We start from the raw sequence: 17,978 nt of genomic DNA on the forward strand, positions 1-17,978 counted from the left end.
AACTACCATTGTACTTTGGCGCTTCAGTGTAGTTAAAGTGTGAACTGGAACCCGTGTCTATCGTAATCTGCTGGGGCTAAAATGCAGAAGAGATAGCGTTTCTTTCTCACCGCGGAAATGTAATAAACAGGATCGGTAACAGACGTCAGTCTGTTGTCAAGTGGCAGTGTGTCAGACTGGAGAAACATCCTGTAGGGTGCTTAAATTCCCCGGTCTTTGGCATGCAGAAGCAGCGGTACTGAAGCAGAGACTTCTGTTGAATCGCTTTATTGGGGCGGCGTTGTCTGGGTGTTGTCCTTTCTTTCCGTTACACTTTACAAGTGATCCATTGCACTGTACCCATGTTTAAAGCCACCTTGTTCCTTGGTCTGCGAAACTCTGTTGTTCTTGATTGGATAGATATATTAGTCAGTATCTAGCACATTGTCGAGAGGAGGCTGATAGGTTAATAGGTTAATAGTTTTTAAATGCTATTTATCGCCTGTTCACCAAGAGCTGGCACGAAAAAGAAACAGTTTCACGTGATCGATCACCAGCTGTTCCAGTGTAAGCAGTGGTGTCGAAAATCCTTCGCACACGGTGAGCAATTGGTCACCGGGTTGAAGTCATAGTGAAACACTGAACTATTATGAATCTGGTCTACGATGTAATGAAAGAAAGTGTAGAAAACTGACAGGTGGTGTACAGATTCAAACATCAGAGATTTTAATAACAATGCCAGCTCCAGTAATGTTATAGGACAGAAAAAATTAAGTTCATTCCCTCGAACTTGAAACTACTTACATTCAGGTTCATAACAAAACGCGTTTCTGCCTCCTTTATAGAGCAGCCTGATTTCTACATTCGAGTTTCAACTGTTTTCACCACATGGAGGATATATTTATGCCACTCTTCTGCAGTCGCTGTTCTTTAACTTCCGACATTTAATATCTTCCGTTTTTTGCTGCAACATAGCCCCTGATTCTCGGCCAAACTAACTCGATGGCATTTAATCCGGAGACGTACGGAGGAATTCAAATGACAGTTTTCGCTGCAGTTTTAGCCATTTCATCTACTGCGTATTCGTTGTGTGGTACTCTGTATTTTTTAACGATTTCTGTCCTTTCTTTAACATACCGTCTTCAAAAGAGATATTTATCAATTTTAGGCATTCTCATATATCTTGCTTATTGGAATTAGCATTAGTAACTTTTTCTTCTCAGTGAGAATGGCACGTTGAGTTACTAAAAACAGTAACTGCGTTTTCCTGAATCCAAGGTAGAAGTTCTTGAAAATGAAAGGAAAAACTATAACTGTTGGTTGGACACAGAATTAACGAATGCTGAATCTGATTACAAACCACAGTAATACAGAACTGGTCTTTTAAACGTGTGAGCTTTACAAGTTCAAAGATCATCGCTGTGTAGCAACTCACACTAATGACAGCCTCGCAATGGACACGGCCACGCAGAGCGAGCGTTCCCTGTATTTTGTTCACTCCTCGACGGCAGCCCTGTGGTTACGCGCCTTGTGTTTACAGGCCTTCTCTCGTTTAGGTGAATGGAGTATATCGCCCAGACTAGGGCCGGCCACAAATTCTGCACACGTGCGGCGCTGCTGCCCATGTACAACTACTGGTCACAGTAACCAGGGAAACGGAACCGTCACCCTTCGTTTAGTCTATGTCTCTAAGCTGTCAACGCTTCGCCTTACCCATTAGCTGGGATACACTGTACCGGGGCAATTTTGTGCTCTTTTCACAGTGTGCAATATAATCATGGGAAGCTATTGTGTTATTACATCACCTTAACAACAAACTTCACAGCTTTAAAACAAAACATGAAAACAAATGAACTATAATTATGCCAGGTTGGCTTTACGCCCACATGAGGTACCTAAATACACGTCATGGTATGGGTTGTTGTTGTTGTTGTGGTCTTCAGTCCTGAGACTGGTTTGATGCAGCTCTCCATGCTACTCTATCCTGTGCAAGCTTCTTCATCTCCCAGTACCTACTGCAACCTACATCCTTCTGAATCTGCTTAGTGTATTCATCTCTTGGTCTCCCTCTACGATTTTTACCCTCCACGCTGCCCTCAAATGCTAAATTTGTGATATGGTATGGGTATTAAACATGTATCTCAAAAATAAAAGTGTACTTTTTAAGCATGTAAGCATGTCCTTGAACAACCGGTTTAATACCAAATTTTCCATAACATGGAACACGATGACGCACATTTAGTAAATAACAATTTTAAGTTAGAAAAAGAAAGGAATCCGAAACATGTTTATCATTGGTGATCATTAACGATAAAGTTAAACTCGGGCACAAGAATAGGGCACATTTATAAACTCAAGCAGTTGGGAAGATTTTAGTCACTAATATGCGATCGAAACTTTGATTTACTGATTTTCATTATGGAGAAAAATCTTTCACACACACGTAAGTAGGTCAGAAATGGACATTCTCGCAGCTTCGTGATGCCGGCGTGGAAATTCTTACTGTGGGAAGTTTTCGTAGAATTCTTTTGTACTTCGTTATGCAAGGAACTTGTCCGTCAGCTCTGTACTGCAGTGCAGGTCCATCAGTTCCATTTATACATGATTCGGAGCACCCTCAACTCATGCTGAGAACGGTCGTGCAAAGCAACGGATGGCAGGAGGCATACTCGTAACACCTGCAAATCGTGCTCGAAATGACTCCTTAATTTTTGCTGTTATTGACACTTGTCCTTGAACTCCAGCACTTTCGTGGATCCACACAAGGGTAGGGAAATGTGCAATGTTCTCGGGCGATGGTTGGCTCTACCAAAGAGGAGACTTTTTCTCAAAAGCAGAAATTAAATTATTTTCACCCAGCAAACTGACGTTCAGTCTGTTCACGTGGGACGCAATGTGCACGAGAAATGCAAAATCTGATATCCAGCAAGGGTCTTCTAATTTAGGTTCACTCTTTCCCATCTCATGTAAGAAGTGTACTACGGCCAAACGCTAATCCAAAAATCTTTTCACTATATTACTTCGACTGCGCCAGTGCACTTCTGCATAGCAAGGTATGTCGCGGCACTCTTCTCCTTATTCCTCAAAGAACTGCTGAAAGTGGCGATGCGTAAGCCCATGTGTTTTCAGACAGTTTACACTATCACAACAATTTGCATGACGATTACTAAAGTTAGCGATTTTGCGCAAAGTGCCTCTCGCTGCAGAATGCAGTGAATTCCATACAACATCTCTTCTGTGCGTCCTATCATTTTGCCCATCAGTGCTATGAGCCCTCTTTGATGGCCTCGCATTGCCTGTGCTTCAACGGTAGTCACTAAGGTTAACAGATTCCAGTTCATACCGGCACCATCAATCGCTTGCTCCACAGCTTGAAGTATGCCTACACCTGTCGTAATTCCATTCAAAGGCACTAAGTCCAAAACGTCCTCTGTTACACACAGAGCCTTATCGACACCTCATATGTATATCATTGCCTGAGCTGTACATCTACATCTACATCTACATCTACATCTACGTGATTACTTTGCTTTTCACAATAAAGTGGCAGGCAGAGGGTTGAATGAACCACCTTCAAGCTGTCTCTCTACCGTTCCACTCTCGAAGGGCACGCGTGAAAAACGAGCACTTAATTTTTTCTGTGCGAGCCCTGATTTCTCTTATTTTATCGTGATGATCATTTCTCCGTATGTAGGTGGGTGGCAACAGAATGTTTTCGCAATCGGAGGAGAAAACTGGTGATTGAAATTTCATGAGAAGATCCCGTTGCAACGAAGAACGCTTTTGTTTTAATGATTGCCACTCCAATTCACGTATCATGTCTGTGACACTATCTCCCCTATTTCGCGATAACACAAAACGAGCTGCCCTTCTTTGTACTTTTTCGATGTCATCCGTCAGTTCCACCTGATGCGGATCCCGCACCGCAAAGCAATACTCCAGAATAGGGCGGAAAAGAGTAGTGTAAGCAGTCTCTTTGATAGACCTGTTGCACCTTCTAAGTGTTCTGCCAATGAATCTCAGTCTTTGGTTTGCTCTAGCCACAGTATTATCTGTGTGATCGTTCCAATTTAGGTTATTTGTAATTGTAATCCCTAAGTATTTAGCTGAATTTACAGCCTTCAGATTTAAGTGACTTACCGCGTAATCGAAATTTAGCTTATTTCTTTTTGTACTCATGTGAATAACTTCACACTTTTCTTTATTCAGCGTCAATTGACACTTTTAGCACGATACAATCTTATCCAAATGATTTTGCAATTCGTTTTTGTCATCTGATGACTTTACAAGACCGTAAATGACAGCATCATCTGCAAACAATCTAAGAGGGCTACTCAGATTTGTCTCTTATGTCATTAATTTAAATCAGGAACAATAGAGGGCCTATAACACTATCTTGGGGAACGCCGGTTATTGATTTTGTTTTACCCGATGACTTTTCGTCTATTGCTACGAGCTGTGACCTTCCTCACAGGAAATCACGAATCTGGTCGCACAACTGATGCGATATTCCATAAGCACGCAGTTTGGTTAGAAGACGCTTGTGAGGAACGGTGCGAAAGCCTTCTGAAAATCTAAAAATATGGAATCAATTTGATATCCCCTGTCGGTAGCACTCATTCCTTCATGAGTATAAAGAGCTAGTTGTGTTTCACAAGAACGATATTTTGATTACGTGTCAATAAATCGTTTTCTTCGTGATGCTTCATAATGTTCTAATACAATATATGTTCCAAAACCCTACAGCAATTCGACTTGAGTGATATAGGCCTGTAATTCATCGGATTACTCCTACTTTCCTTTTTGGGTATTGGTGTGACTTGAGCAGTTTTCCAGTCTTTAGGTACGATCTGTTCTGCATCCAACGCAACAGAGAAAGCAACGAAGTCATTAGACTTATTTATTAACTGCCTGTGCACATCGTCGGCCATAATACTTAGACGTCGTGTTACTGTTTGGAAAGGCCGATTTCTTAAAATCTGCTAACGTACGTGAGGCAAGTTCTGCAGCATCAGTGAGACAATCTTTCTTCCCCTTCGTCGGAATTTACGGGGTTAGGTGACTTGTGTGTACAGACGTTGTGTCTACTCCCTCCTATGACCCATCAGGGCCTCATTGCTTCCACGCCACGAAGCGTCGCCGATGTTATCCGTGCCAGAGGTGGACATACCGGCTAGGTGGTCGTAATGGTTTGGGTGATCAGTGGGATCATGAAACATAATTGTTTAGGAGGTCACGCTAAGCAGAACACAGACCGTCTGCGACGACTTTCTTAATGAGCAGCAGAAGGTACGTCGGCGTTCCTTGCAGCCAAGTGCCTATTGGAAACTAATCATATAAGTAAACTTATGATGTGCACTTCTAAATCAAGCACAACATCGAGCAGATCAAGTAAGACAATATCATCAGCTGAGTACTCAAAGGCATGGTAGCGATTATTGAAAACTACCAGAAGGAGCGTAATCATTCACAGCCGAAGTTAAGCTTCCACGGCTCATGGAAGTTTCACGGAGATTTGGTTATATATTCAGGTTTTTGGGGTAACTAGGGGAGCCTAAGCTCTCTATAGAAAGTGACACAGCCATTAAAATCATAAAACATTTTTTGCTTAACGATCGGGTTATACGGTGCAGGGGCAACAACATCCACATTTCAGACACACTACGTTTTCCTAGGTTCTTTTCCAATTCTTAACAATAGTGTATTTGAAATATTACTATCAAGGTATACGGTCCTTATGTTACATTGAGGGTTATAGTACCTCCGGTTGATTAAAGATTTGTTTTCGCTCTCTCATGGGATAGATCACTCCCGTAGCGGTGAGATTAGGATTCAGCTTCACGCAGCAGGTAGATCCATCGAGAGTTGCTGTAGCCAGGAGGGACACCAGTGTGGTCCTGACAATAGCTTTTCTCCGTCCTTCCCACTCTACAACCTATTTTTAACCGTCTTTGCAGGCTGTTTTCATCTTTTAGTAATTGACCCACAAGGTGTTAACAGATAGATAGGTGAAGAGGGATAACACTCCGACCGTGACGTCAGCTTAATGATATCACGCGTTTCGATAAGCATTAGCTTTTTAACTTAATGGTACTGCTACTTTGCCATCAACTTCTCCAAATAAACTGTTGAAAATGATACACTGAACACTTGTCTCCACATGTTCATATCCATTCTTCTGTCTGCGTGCGTCTGTAGCCTCGTGCTGTGGTCTTAATGTAATTCAGATTGAAGATCGTTAAGCTAGTTTATAGTGTACAAGGTTCCTCGTCTTTTAATGACTTCTGCAACATACACCTACTTTGCTTACTGTAGTCAAACATTCGTCTTCCTCTACAATTTTTACCATCCAAACGTTCCTCCATTTCATCTACATCTAAGACTCTAGTGTACAAGCGACCCTAAGGTGTGTGGCAGAGGGAGCGATGTGAACCGCTGTCGCTTCCCTTATTCCTGTTCCAGTCTCCGATGGTTCGCGGGATTTCTGATTCCTCGTAAGCTTTTGTGGAGCTCGAATCTCTCTCATTTTATCTTCATGGTCTTGAGAAAGCAAATACTGGTTGACTCTTCAAGGAATATGCGCTCTCGGAACTTCAACAGTAGATCACACCCTCTTGCAGAACGCCTGTCCTGCACGCTCTGGGAGTGGAGTTGACGGAGTACTCTCGTGACGCTTTCACTCTTACTAAGTGAACCTGTAACGAAGCTTGCTGCTCTTAATTGTATCGTTTCGAATTCCTCTCTCTGTCCTATCTAATACGAATCCGTGACTGACGACCTGCTCTTATTTGTATGCACTCTAATTCTTCTACCTATCCTATCTGATATAGATCGGTCACTGACGAACAGTATTCATGTACTGATCGAACGAGAGTTTTGTAAGCTACTTTCTTGTTGATGGACTGCATTTCTTGATGATTTATCAAATTAATCTCAAACTGCCATCTGCCATACTTGCAGTTAATTTTATGTGGTTTCAGTTTCATATCACTCCGTATTCATACTCCTAGGTAATTTATGGTTGTGTGTCCGCCCCGCTACCGGGGGAATGTCAATCCAAAGGGCCCGGGTTCGATTCCTGGCTGGGTCGGAGATTTTCTCGGCTCAGGGACTGGGTGTTGTGCTGTCCTAATCATCATCATTTCATCCCCATCGACGCGCAAGTCGCCGAAGTGGCGTCAAATCGAAAGACTTGCACCAGGCGAACGGTCTACCCGACGGGAGGCCCTCGTCAAATGGTTCAAATGGCTCTGAGCACTATGGGACTTAACTGCTGAGGTCATCAGTACCCTAGAACTTAGAACTACTTAAACCTAACTAACCTAAGGACATCACACACATCCATGCCCGAGGCAGGATTCGAACCTGCGACCGTAGCGGCCTCACGGTTCCAGACTGTAGCGCCTAGAACCGCTCGGCCACACCGACCGGCAGGCCCTCGTCACACGACGTTATTATTATTATTATTTCTGTGATTGTTCTGCAATTGTGTAAGCATAGAGTAAAGGGTCTTTCTCTCCATGAATTCGCAATACGTCCCATTTGTTTATGTTGAGGGTCACTTGCCACTCCCTGCCCAAGCGTCGATCCTCTGCAGCTCTTATTCCATTTCAATACAATTTCCTAGGTTGCGACTTCTCTGTATACAACAGCGTCATCTGCAGAAAGACTTCTGGGCTTTCCGACGTTATCTGTTAGGTCGTATTCAGATAGTGTGGAAAGTAATGGTCTTATAATAGTCTTCTTTATCACATCCGAGGTTACTTCTACGTCTGAAGACTTCTCTCCGTTGAGAATGAAATGCTGCATTTTGTTTGCTAGAAAATCTTCAATCTAACAGCACAGTTGATTTTATATTTCGCACGTCAAGGAGCACACGTCTACATGGGGACCCATCTCTAGTGCTTTCTGTGTCTAGAGGACGAATAGAGCGATCTGGATTTTACTCGATCGTTGTTTCGTTCTCCTACAAAGGACATTTTCGCTCTCCAGAAATGTCTAATGCGCGAACAAAAAACGTGTTCCAGAAGTCTAGAACAGACCGACCACAGAGCTATAGATGCGTAGCTTTTTGCGTCTTTTCAACGACCCTCCTCGAAAATGGGAATGAATTGTGCTTGATTCTTTGTTCCTACTACCCTATACAATGGCTCGAGCCTACCTGTCTACAGCTAGTCTACAGCTGGTAGGTTGAAATCTCCACCTAATAATATGACCCGCTGGCCAATGACCACAGATGTTAAGTCCCACAGTGCTCAGAGCCAATAACATGACCAGGAAGTTTACTCCAAATTTTCCTTTCAGATGTTGTGCCGCTACTGCTACTGAGGCAGGGTGCTTACAACAGCATCTGATGATCAAGTTTGATCCACTTTCAACTCTTATATTCACCCAAATTATTTTACTCTCTGAATCGGGGCCAATATCGCTACATGTTACAGTATTTTTCATTGCTGTAAATACCTCTCCACCACCAGCGTTCAATCTTTCTATATGATATACATTCCATTTGTAGTTTAGAATTTCATTGCTACTGACATCTGGCTACAGCTAGCATTTGAAAAAAAAAAAAAAAAGTGTTCCTTGGTGCCTCAGGACCTGCCCTGTCAACCAAAACCATCTTTAACTATGGTTTTGCCATAAATTTTAGTTCTCACTAACTCACTTCAGGACTTCAGTACAGCAGCAGTCGCCAAATCGAACAGAAGCAGGATTAACGGCCTAAGTTACTATTTTATAGACTGGATTTACTTTGGTTTTTATTTTCAGAAGTTTGTGTGGACAAGTGAACTGCATATTTGTATTTTACTGCGTAGACTTTCTTTGCCCTTTCCTCTTAGTGTTAATTGGCGGGAAATCCAATTCTGCTAGGTTGGGAATTGCGCTATAGGTTGAAAATACTAGTTGGCTGATTATGGGTTACTGAGTCAGCCCTCATAGTTAACCGATTTTCCCCTACAGTAGGCAGTCAGAATCCAAGACGGCATACCTGGGGATATTGAACCAGATAAGAGAGTTTCCACATATTCCCCGGTCCTTTGAAGTGAGAAACCAAGATGATGTACCTAGGTATATTGGGACATCCTGCACATATGTCACATTACATGTCATAAGTTTAAAATGGTTGTAAGCTAAAAAATCATTGGTCTCACATGTTACATTTCAGTGCCCACTAACCTGAAGTTTAAAATTAAGTGCTGTTTGAATATTTACTTTAAGATACGATGTGAATAACTGCGTCGTAATGTAACGTCTAAGCAATTTTCCCCACACCTCTGACGTCACTCATTTCCATTTGTGCTAAGTTTAAGACCACCTGTGCTATTATCATATTTAACGTTTAAACCGCTGAGGCCACTGATAGTATACTAAACTAATGTTTATGTCTATTTAAATAAATACCACACTGCTGAATGCTCTCATGCGAGCTGCCAAGTTTGCTCTGATGGTGTATTCAAATGTATGAGTGCTACCCCATCCCATGGCAGAACGTGGGATACTAGGCCACGCTGCATGTTTGTGAAATATTCCCAAGCCCTTAGTAGTCAGAATTTAAGGCGGTGCGGCTAGGGGCAGGGCCAGGATAGGCTAGACTCAGTTCATGTGGTCTGTGGAGGGTAGCTCAGCTTGATGCACTGAAGTGGCTATAGGCTCAATTCATTGGGCGTTTCTCTACATGTGGCTCTCTCTGGCTACACCTCACATATGCGCTGTATGGAGCTGGGCCAGCAACCACCTCAATGCAGGGAGCAGAGCGAAGTCCAGCACTTTCAGCCACCCCCAAAGACAATGGACACCGAGTCACAAATTTAGAGTACAAGGTCCCATTTAACTGAAGTATATATTGATGGGAGATTAAAAAATCTGAAACAGTAATTCCGAAATCCTGCTCTAGTATACTGTTCATGATGACGTTGCAGTCATTTCCATCACCCCTCTGATGCCACACCCCAAGTGATCGAAGTTAAAATAGCGGTGGAAACGTTGAACCTACAAGAGTCACATGTTGAAAAATCATAGGAAATTTAAACTTTCCCGATATTTAAAATGATTAAAATGACAGCCCAGCCACTCTTTTCTCAGGAATATAAAAAAGTTCAAGCATGTTTATCTTCTCAGAGAACATATAGTTGCTCAGAATACAAAAGTGAGGTCTTACGGTTTTTTCTTTAAAAATCACCATAAAAATTTGTGGCTTTGAAACGAACAATAATCTACGTTATTCATACCCAACTCAAATCCGTTAATAAATTTCTTTCTCTACTGTTATTTCATCCCTCCCTCTAACATATATAGGGGCTGTCAGCGGATACATGTCGTCGTTCTACAACAATATATAAGTAAAAGGTTTTAAAAAATGTTATAAAATGTACATGGCAGTTGAAAAAATTAATTTTTGATATAATAAAAAGACATATATTCAGTTGTATAGCTTAAAACGTAAAAGGTGGATCCGTTGATCAATTAATAGATTGAGACAGACTAAATGACAAATGAATGTTTTACAAAAATGAATGTTTACGCGGTAAGTCACATAAATCGGAAGGCTTTAACTGCAGCTAAATACTTAGGAATTACAATTACAAATAACCTAAATTGGAACGATCACATAGATAATACTGTGGCTAGAACAAACCAAAGACTGCGATTCATTGGCAGAACACTTAGAAGGTGCAACAGGTCTATCAAAGAGATTGCTTACACTACTCTTGTCCGCCCTATTCTGGAGTACTGCTTTGCGGTGCGGGATCCGCATCAGGTGGAACTGACGGATGACATCGAAAAAGTACAAAGAAGGGCAGCTCGTTTTGTGTTATCGCGAAATAGGGGAGATAGTGTCACAGACATGATACGTGAATTGGAGTGGCAATCATCAAAACAAAGGCGTTTTTCGTTGCAACGGGATCTTCTCATGAAATTTCAATCACCAGTTTTCTCCTCCGATTGCGAAAACATTCTGTTGCCACCCACCTACATAGGGAGAAATGATCATCACGATAAAATAAGAGACAGGTGAACATTTGCATAAGTTAGAAGGTAAAAGTCGATATGCTGAGTGATTAAGGTAGAGACATCGATAAGTGAGGTGATGAGTTGGCCTCCATTGCCAGGAAGAGGGATATTATGGCAATTCAGAAGTTGGGGTAGGACATAAGAGGCAGCTTTTGTGGGAGGATGTTTGGAGGAGGAATTCGGGAGAGGGAAGAGAGATTCCATGTGGATCAAGCTTTAGGATGTGGATGGAGAGGAGAGGAAGGGAGCCCTGACTGGTCAACGTGGGATGCAATCTGTTAGTTCTGGTAGCATGGATGTAAGTGCGGGTTTCCTGGTTGCGTAAGGGAAGGTGATTTAAGTTTTGATCGAGAAGGATGTGGAGAGTATGGACGTGTAGCAGTGGGTTAACTTGGTGGTAGAGGCCTAACAGAGTACCAGGAGCTGTTATCAGGGGGGAAAGGGCACGGCCGACTTCCTTCCCCGTCCTTCCCCAATCCGCTGAGACCAATGACCTCGCTGTCTGGTCTCCTCCCTCAAAACAACGCCAACACACCATAAAATTTATGAACAGCACAAGACAAAACTCATTTATATCGTCGTAAGAGTAAAGTTAAGTAATGTGAAAAGTAATTCATAACTGTAAAAAAAATAATAAAAAAAACCTGAGAAATAAAGTGATCTTACGAGGTTAACAGTTTGGAATGTGGACGCTTGCAACATTTCTGCGTATAAAAATGTCAATAGTGCTATGGGTAACACTCCAGCGCCACCTCTTGCATGTATGCAGAACACAGCCGTACACAGCGCAACCTCAGTTCCAGTGATTCATGACAGCCTGTCATCCATTTTGTAAACACAACCTGAAGACATGTGTCTTGCGTCCCTGCCTAGTGTACTCCTTTGTCAGCTCCCACACTAGCTCCAGGTAGCAGTGGTGGGAGGAGGGGGGGGGAGGTGTTCCTGTGTGTTGCAGAGACGCAATCTGCTGGGCACTTCTGCTATATGAAAGTGCACAACTACCTCCATAGCCCCCGAATCTTGAGCGATTAAACCTTTAAGTAAAGTTATCAAAAAGGGAGATAGGTAATGACAAAATATGAATGCTCTGATCGTTGTTTTCTGTATGTACTGCCATATTAATACAATGTTATGGGAACTTCACCAGGCATAGACAGCAAATGTAATACCGTTTCCTCATCTCTTTTCGAAATATTTCCTATGAATAGCTGGTATGGAATTTCTGTTTATAATAGTAACACCAGCAGACTTACATATAGCAAACATACATCCACTTATACACTTGTCTAAGTCCTACTCCTCATTGTAAACTTTAACTTCGAACTCGCATGTGCCAGCACCATCAAAGAGCGGTGTAGCATCTGCTCTTCACATATCGAGTAGGTCCATGGCGATCTTTATTGCAGTGTTCAAGCCGCACAGGTTGAAAACAAATGGCCTCTTTAAATATATGCTCCGTCTTTGGTCTTGTGATGTCAGCTTTATCGTATCACCTTCAGTCATGTTGACAATGGTTGCATTGCTGCTGCAAAAGTTATCGATGTGTTCGTCTACATCTATATACATACCCCACAAGACACGGTATTGTGCAGGGTGGAGAGTGCCTTGTTCGATTACTGGTCATTTCCTTCATGTTCTATCCGCTAACGAGGGAGGAATTATTTATATGTCTCTGTACAAGCCCTAATTTCTCTTATCATCGAGGTCCTTAAGCAGTCGGTGGCAGTAGAGTTGTTCGGCAGTCAACTTCAGATCCTGTATCCCTAAATTTTCTCACTAGTGTTCCGCAAAATCACAGTCGTCTTCTTTCGAAGAATACACATTTCAGTCAAGCAGCATCTCTATGTCACTCGGATGATAGTCGTATCTACTGATAAAAAATCTGGTAGCACGTACCTGAATTACCTCAATGTTTTCCTATGACCCGACGTGGTAGGGATCCCAACCGCTCGAGCAGTACTCATGAATGGCGTCGCACTAGTGTTGTACACGTTAACGCCTTGTTAGGTGACCCGTACTTACCAAAATTCTTCCGTTAAATCGAAGTTGACCATATCCCTTTTCTACAACTGTCATTATGTGCTTGTTCTATTTCATACGCCTTAGCACTTTAGAGATTTAATCGACGTGACTGTGTCAAATACCACACTACTAATGCTGTATTAGAACATTATTAGATTATTTTTCCTACTCAACTACATTAACCTATATTTTTCTACATTGAAAACAGGCTTCCATACATCACACACCAGTAATTTTATCTAAGTAATCTTGTATCCTCCTGCATTCACTCAATGGTGACAGCTACCCTTATACCACACCATCATCAACAAACAGTCATAGAGTGCTGCTCACTCTATCCGTCAGATGATGAATAAGAGCGGTCCTGTCACACTTCCCTAGGTACGCCTGACGATATTCTTCCCTCTGATAAAGACTCTCCGTCGGGAACAATGTACTGGAGTCTATCACTCAGAAAGACTTCGTGCCACTCACATATCTTGGGACCTATTCCATATGGTCATACCTTCGTCAAGAATGTGCAGTGGGGCGCTGTGTCAAACGCTTTCCGGAAATCTAGGAGTATTGAATCTGCCTGTTGCCCTACATCCATGATTCGCACGATATCACGTGCGAAAAGGGCAAGCTGAGTTTCGCACAAGCGCTACTTTCTAAAAAAATGGTTCAAATGGCTCTGAGCACTATGAGACTTAACTTCCGAGGTCATCAGTCCCCTAGAACTTCGAACTACTTAAACCTAACTAACCTATGGACATCACACACATCCATGCCTGAGGCAGGATTCGAACCCGCGACCGTAACGGTCGCGTGGTTCCAGACTGTAGCGCCTGGAACCGCTCAGCCACCCCGGCCGGATACTTTCTAAATTCGTGTTGATTTGTTGAAAGAAGCTTCTCGGTCTGAAAAATATTTATTATATTCAAAATGAGAACCTGTTGAGGAATTGTGCAGCAAATAGATGTTATGGATAGTGGTCTATAATTTGGTACTTTCATTCCTCCGTTCTTCTTCTGCACAGAAAACACCCACGCATTTTTCTGGTCACTCAGGACTATGTGCTGGGCAAGAGATTTGCGATAAATGTAAGCTAAATAAGGCATCTAAGCAGTCGAGTAATCACTATAAAGCAGAAATGGAATTCCATCTAGACTTGGCGATCGTTTTGTTTTCAACTCTATCAGTTGTTTCTATACACCAGGGACGCCAGTTACTGTTTTCTCCTAGCGGAAGTCTGTGCGACAGCTAAGCGATGGTATGTTTGTACAATCCTCCTGCGTGAATTATTTCTTAAAACTTCAGCTTACCTCTTACTGTCTTCTATTGCCACGCCATACTGGTCAGCGAGTGACTAGATAGAAGCCATCGATCGGATTAGTGATTTGCCATAGGGAAAAAATTTTCTTGTCTTCTTTCCAAGATATTTTGCTACGTTATGACGTTGGTATTTGTATGGTTTCGCATCGATCTGTTCACAGACGCCCGAATTTCTGCTAACTTGGGTATATCGTAATTTCCGAGTTCTTTTTTTAGGACCGAGACTACAACAGTCTGTACTTCCTTAGCATTCTACGATGTTTCTTTATTAGGCACTGTGGGATTTTTCCTATCCTTAATCCACTTACTCGGCCCATATTTCTGCAGAGGGCAATTGTCAAACAGTATAAACTGTGCCCATAATTCGTCTTCGTTCCTCACATTGTAACTTTACGCTCCCTCGCAGGTGGTAGCTCGCCGGCGTTGCCTACGACCGGTCTCATGTTGTTTAGAGTAGTGGTAGCCTGCCTGTTGGCACACAGCGAGTTCCTTACCGACTTACATGCAGACTTTGTTAAGAAAAGTCCGTGATTGCGTCTATGCGCCCATCCCCTACATTCCTGAGCTGCCAGGAATGCTTTAGCTTAGCGGCTAATCCGTTTGTTTGTGACGGAAATAACTTTAAGTATCCCGGTCAAGCGTCGTAAATCCAGATGAATTGAAAGAATTTCTCTGATGTAAGATCTCCCAGGTTCTTTAGAAAGTAGCTGCGTACCTCAGCTATCAGGCAGTCCCCCGCCCGTAGCAAAGTCCGTTACCCGTACATCGCCTGTCGGTCTTCAGTGGCTTAGGGAAACTCTCGCCATAACAGGGGGCCGATTAACTGGAACTGTTTTGTCCAGGGCATTTTCCGTGAAGCACTGCAGCGTTACGGATATAACTTCAACTCAGTACAACTTGGGTACAAGTATTAAGTTTTAATTACTAAAATAAACGTGTAAATGCTGTACGACAGTATTCCACCGATGCATCCACTATAAGTTACGTATCACAAACTGTGGCAAATACAGGGTGGCGCACGAAATGTGTTACCAATTGTTTCCTTCACAATTTACGACGCACATTAGATATCCCGCTGGGATCTCTACAGCAGTACCAGCAGAACTTGGAAAAACAAACGAGTTACGAAATGACGTGTAATTCACGATACTGCCGCTAGCATACTAGTAAGCAGCAATGGCTGCCATTGGAAGACTGACAACACAGCGACGATCAGCCTTTGTGTTACTTTTTCATGAAACGAAAAGCCTTGTTATGACTCAGAGGCGTTTTCGACAACAGTTTAACACACAATGGGTCCCTTGCAAGAAGACCATCCACAGGTTGTACAGGAAGGAACAGTATTGGAAGCGAAGTGACTTCGGCCTAAGCCTGTTTGTTCGCTGGAGAATATTGAAGCGGTGCGAGTTCAAATGGCTCTGAGCGCTATGGGACTTAACATCTATGGTCATCAGTCCCCTAGAACTTAGAACTACTTAAACCTAACTAACCTAAGGACAGCACACAACACCCAGCCATCACGAGGCAGAGAAAATCCCTGACCCCGCCGGGAATCGAACCCGGAAACCCGGGCGTGGGAAGCGAGAACGCTACCGCACGCGCGGTACGAGTTGCTGTACAGAGAAGTCCCGGGAAATCGTGTAGAAAGGCAGTAGTGCAACTGGGAATATCCAGACGCTCCGTTCAACGCATTCTTAAAAGTGACCTCCATATGTACCTATACAAGATGACCTGTGCGCAGAAGCTCACTGAAGAACAGAAGCAGCAGAGACTACTGTTTGCTCAGTGGGCGGAGGAAAGGGAAGAAACTTTCAACAACGTTTGGTTTTCAGACGAGGTGCATTTTCATTTAGACGGTGTGGTTAACAGACAAAATGTACGCTTTTGGTCCACTGAAAACCCACAAGTGCTTCATGAATGACAACATTATGCTCCGAGGATTACAGTGTGGGCAGCAATTTCCAGTCACGGACTTATTCGACCCTTTTTGTTTGAAGAAACTGTGAACAGCGAGCGTTATTTGAGCATGTTTTTCAATAGCTTTATTCCACAGCTTCTTGCTACTGCCTTGCCCTTCAACACGCAGTGGTTCATGCAAGACGGAGCAAAGTCACAAACTGCAAACATTGTGTTGGAGTTTTTACACGAGCATTTCGACATGCGGATTATTTCAGTCAGATTTCCAGGTCGCTTCAATGACGGACAAAATTGGCCTCCCAATAGTTCAGACCTCAATCCATGTGACTTTTTTCTTTGGGGGTACCTAAAGGAAAAATTTTTCCCAAAACGTCCACGTGATTTAATGGAGCTGAGAAGACTTATTCTTCAAGCTTGCAGTGAAACTGTGGAAGAAATGTGCCGTAGGATAATCACTAACTTCAGTGTTCGCTTGAAGGAAGTTAAGAAACGAAATGGTGGATATTTTGAGCATGTGCTGAGTTAGAACAAAACTCCATGGACGGCTCTTCATTGTAGTATGAAGAAACTGTGAACAGCGAGCGTTATTTGAGCATGTTTTTCAATAGCTTTATTCCACAGCTTCTTGCTACTGCCTTGCCCTTCAACACGCAGTGGTTCATGCAAGACGGAGCAAGGTCACAAACTGCAAACATTGTGTTGGAGTTTTTACACGAGCATTTCGACATGCGGATCATTTCAGTCAGATTTCCAGGTCGCTTCAATGACGGACAAAATTGGCCTCCCAATAGTTCAGACCTCAATCCATGTGACTTTTTTCTTTGGGGGTACCTAAAGGAAAAAATTTTCCCAAAACGTCCACGTGATTTAATGGAGCTGAGAAGACTTATTCTTCAAGCTATCTCAAAGGAACATATTTCATTTTATTCACTAATGAAATATGTTCCTTTGAGATTGTATTGACAATAAAGTTTATATTCATAAACAAAATGGTAACACATTACGTGCGTCACCCTGTACTTGGCAAGGAAATGGGAAAATTATAATACTTTTATTAAACTGTATCTCAACGGTCGTACCAAAGTACTGTAAATCAATAGGAGTACTGCAGAATTGCTGCATTAGTCAGTAAATAAGAAGCCAACAGCTGATAAACCCATCCTTAGACTGCCACGAACAACCTACTGATCAGATGTGCACTGAGGTGATAAATGTCACGTGATACCTCCCAATATGCTGTCGGACTCCCTTTTGCCTGTCATAGTGCTGCAACTCGATGTGGTATGGACTCAACAATTCGTCGCATGTTCCCTGCTGAAGTATTGATCCACGCATCCTTTATAGCCGTCCGTGAATGCGAAAATGTTGCCCGTGCAAAATATTGTGCACAGACTCACCACTGCACTACGTTCCATAAATGTTTGTTAGGATTCATGTCGGGGGGTCTGGGTGGCTACATCACTCGCCTGAGTTGTCCAGATTGTTCTCCAAACCAATCGCGAACAATTGTGAGCCGGACACATGTCGCATTTTTTTCCATAAAAATTCCATCATTTTTTGGAAATATGAAATTAATGAATGATGGCAAATGGTCTCCATGTAGCCGAACATGATCGTTACCAGTAAATTATCGGTTCAGCTGGACAAGAGTACCTAGTCTATTTCATGTAAACACAGTCCATGCAATTATGGAACCACCAACTGCTTGCAGAGTGCCTTGTTGTCAGTTTGGT

This window comes from Schistocerca nitens, chromosome 4, assembly GCF_023898315.1.
Source record: "Schistocerca nitens isolate TAMUIC-IGC-003100 chromosome 4, iqSchNite1.1, whole genome shotgun sequence".
Taxonomy (NCBI): Eukaryota; Metazoa; Arthropoda; class Insecta; order Orthoptera; family Acrididae; genus Schistocerca; species Schistocerca nitens.